The following is a 4,245-nucleotide window of genomic DNA, read 5'->3' as shown; positions in this document are numbered from 1 at the left end:
AATTTAACTGGCCCCTTAAATTGTATCCCCTTCCCTTTCATTAAATAGTTTTTGAATTCCACCAGGCAATAAATTGTTCCTAACTTTATACATGAACATTGCAGTCTTATATCCCACTAAATCGAAAAATTTTAGCAATTTAGACTGTATGAAAGCTCCATTGGTGTGATCCCTATACCCCATCTTATGCACACTTCTTATCGCTCTTTTTTGTAATATATATAATGGTTGAAGTGAGCTTTTGTATGTATTTCCCCAGTTTTCAACGCCATACTCTAAGTATGGTAAAATCAATGAAGAATACAAAATGCGTAGTGCTTTCCCGTCCAAAATATATCTAACCCTTGCCAATATCGATATATTTTTTGCTATTTTGTGCTGAACATATCTGATATGAGATTTCCAGGAGAATTTGTCATCAACTATGACACCTAGAAATTTAATTTCATATACTCGTTCTATATTAGCTCCCCCAATTTTCAATTGAAGTTCATTATCTAGTCTACGATTCCCAAATACCATAAATTTAGTTTTATCCAAATTCAGAGATAGTATATTACTATCACACCATTTCTTTATCTTCTCAAGTTGAAAATTGTGACAACAGAGAAACCTGTCTATAATTTGTGAAGTTGTGCTTATCACCAGATTTATACAATGGAATAACCTTTGCTATTTTCATATTTTTGGGGAACTGCCCAAGTCGAAACGACATGTTCATCCAGGCCTTAACTAAGATTAGTTTCAATAATGTAATTACTAGAGTTTGTGGAAGAAAAACTTCACCACATTTGCCTGCCAAGTCTTATGAAAAACTCACTTGATGTAATAGGCTTTATTGCACAAAGTTTACAGTAAAACCGAGCTGATCCCAGGAGCAGCTGACTCAACCTTTCGAAGCTCATGACTTTATACCATTTCTACAACTCCTTCCAATGTGGAGCTAAACCACAAGCCACTCCTTTGATTTTTTTGTTTATCTGTCCTGAGGCGTCCATAAATAATCATGTCAAACTAATGGGCTTTCAGGGGATTTCTACAACACACTGGTGCCACTGGGTTCGAAAGGTACCACCTAGTGGTGAAACCTGGAACTGCTTCAGGTATCTCCCCTGAAATACAGAATCCAAATGTTTCACCCAGTGGTGAAACTGGAAACAGCACCATGCACTTTTCATGACTTCATTATGTTCTGAAACTTGCTGGAATACTAAAACACAGCTTTAATTCAGTTGTGAGCATAATTACACAATGAGCAAACCTGAAAACCTTTTTATATGATGCAAACATTAATATATTTCCTTATGAGTTATAACATTACACAAACATAAATACATTTATTTTATGAGTTAGAGCATGAATACAATTTCTTTATTTGAGTTATGTGATTTGTAAGGTTTTGTAACTCCCAGCTTTTCAAAATGTAAATCCTTACACTATTTGTTACTGAATTAATTTACCTACTGAGTAATGTACATCTACTAATTTTGGTGAATGTGACATCAGCAACAACATCAGCATTTATTTGGTGTTGTGTTTCTGACCACCTCAGGAATATAAGTACAATAGTCACTCTTCTTTTAGCTCAGTTTTGGTCTTAACAAAATATATGGTTCTATAGCTGCCAAATGCTCCACTGTGTTCACTAGTTAGTTGTTGTGTCTACAGTTAGTACAGTAGATTTATTCATTTTTTAAAACTAATTTCTATAGCTGAAAAATAATGATCAAATTTGACCCAGTAGCACCCCGTGACAAATTCAAGTATTGGCTCAACTTCCTCTCGCATGTGCCACCTAAGCCATGAATATGTGTAGCACAGCTAGAGAATCATACCTGCATGCGAGCGACAGATAGAGGGGGTATAGCCTATGATTGCGATGCAGCTGCTCCAGTAATGGACGCTGTGAGCCCTCTGTTTCAACTGCCTGCAAGCCTCTGTGTTAACACTGCTGGGAGTGGATAATGGAAAAAAGAGATGAAAGAAGGATGAGATGAATCACAGTCAACCTTGTGTTGTCTCGTTCTGAAGTAACGCTTTTTAGATACTTACACAAATTTTCTTTGAACACAGCTGAGTGAAGTGCCAGGCTTCTCTCTATCTCCCCATCTCTCCTTGTTAGTTTCCATAAGTTGCACATTGAATTTCAAAAGACAAGCAATTTTGGTTATGCTTGCTTTAATTTTGTGGATGAAAGCAGTAGGTGGTTTGCATATGACGTCACATCACTGTGTTGCTGTGGCGCGAGCTGCAGATGGAGGGCAGGAAGTGATTTTCTACATAGGCCTGTACTATCACCAGGTCCCAAAGTGCCTATAGTCTGCAATATTTATGGCTGATCAAATCAATCACACTGGCATAGCAGATGAAGCTTTTATCAAGTACCAAAAGTAGTTCTTCATAAGGGGGGAAATTACAAGAAATTGACCAAAAAACAGCGGTATTATGTTGAAGTAGATGGGGAGATAGAGAGAAGCCTGGCACTTCACTCTGGCTTGTGAGACTTTTTTTCTACCAAAATAAGATATTACGTGATAGTAATTTTGCCTTGTTTGTTATGTATGTTTTCAATAAAGTTTAATAAAAATAAACATCAACCATTGTGCCATTGTTAAAGTGGAATTTTTTCACTGTGAGTGGTTTTATGGATATATTTTAGGACAGGGCCTCGCTGTTTTACCTGACAGGGTCTAACCTGCAAGCAGCTGCCTGTGAAGCCCCCTGGGGTAGTGAATGATCAGCTCATCAATGATGGATTCCCCCGGGTGCACAGTTAGTGATGGCTGATTGAGGCTTTGTTGAAGCTTTGACACAGTATTAAAAAAATGGCTCATTACTCAAGGCTTCAATGACACAGTGCCCGAGTAGGACATCTAGTGGTCAATAAAATGAGGTGCAGTCGAGACATGCCACTTATGGGTTCATGGATTGTTTGGGAGTTGATTCGGAATGCAGAATCCTGTTCGACTACACTACATGGTTGTATGGTTTCAAGCTGACACAATAAAATATAAAGTAAACATGAACTCATGTTGAAGACCACGTGTTATTTGGCACATCTGATTGCCGTAGGCTATAGCTATATACAGTACTTAGCCTGACATTTTGTGCTATGAATCATATTCTATCTTAAAACTAGTCTAAATAGCTCATAGCTTAACAGATGTTAAATAGTGGGTATTCAGTAGGCTAGATGGCAAATGTGATCTCATTTCATATGTTTAATTGATGAACTAAATAACACATAGCTCTATCAGGAATTGAACTCGTGATACAGTATTGTAAGATTATGGTTTTCATGATGCACCACCAGTTCCAAACACATTACTGCCTGGTCGTTTCACCTATTTGAGTACCGTTAGCTACTACACTCCATGATCCTTCATCAACTCCCACTGATGTGCATGTTACAGCGCTTATATCAACTGTTTTCATTTGCTCTGAGTATCATGGTTTAATACTGAATGTGACACTGTCAAACCAAATCTCTGTTGACTAAGTCTCCATTTGCTTCGAAGGCTCAGCTCAGTTCTCCCAAAGAGCCGAGAGAACCAAGTCGAACCAGTCAGATTATACGTATGACGTCCAAAGCACTCAACTGCTTCATACGTCACTCAAGTGCTTCAAACGTCATTGGTCATGTAACCAAACCACGCCTCAGCACAGTGGTTTGATACAACTGATTCATGAGCTACCGTGCATGTGTTGGAGCCTCTGGTGTCAGTGGACCATCACTAGTTTTATCATTATGAAAAAAATACAGACTATTTGGAGTTATGAGGGGTGCCAAGCTAATCTAGAGGTACCCAAGATTAAACATTAAATGGCTGGAAACAAGCAAAATGAGCATGCCATGGGGACTTTACAGTGCCTTGCGAAAGTATTTGGCCCCCTTGAACTTTGCGACCTTTTGCCACATTTCAGGCTTCAAACATAAAGATATAAAACTGTAATTTTTTGTGAAGAATCAACAACAAGTGGGACACAATCATGAAGTGGAACGAAATTTATTGGATATTTCAAACTTTTTTTAACAAATAAAAAATGAAAAATTGGGCGTGCAAAATTATTCAGCCCCCTTAAGTTAATACTTTGTAGCGCCACCTTTTGCTGCGATTACAGCTGTAAGTCACTTGGGGTATGTCTCTATCAGTTTTGCACATCAAGAGACTGAAATTTTTGCCCATTCCTCCTTGCAAAACAGCTCGAGCTCAGTGAGGTTGGATGGAGAGCATTTGTGAACAG

The sequence above is a fragment of the Monopterus albus genome, unplaced genomic scaffold (assembly GCF_001952655.1).
Source record: "Monopterus albus unplaced genomic scaffold, M_albus_1.0 scaffold300.1, whole genome shotgun sequence".
Classification (NCBI taxonomy): Eukaryota; Metazoa; Chordata; class Actinopteri; order Synbranchiformes; family Synbranchidae; genus Monopterus; species Monopterus albus.
The sequence above is the reverse complement of the archived record's forward strand: the minus strand, read 5'-3'. Positions refer to the sequence as shown.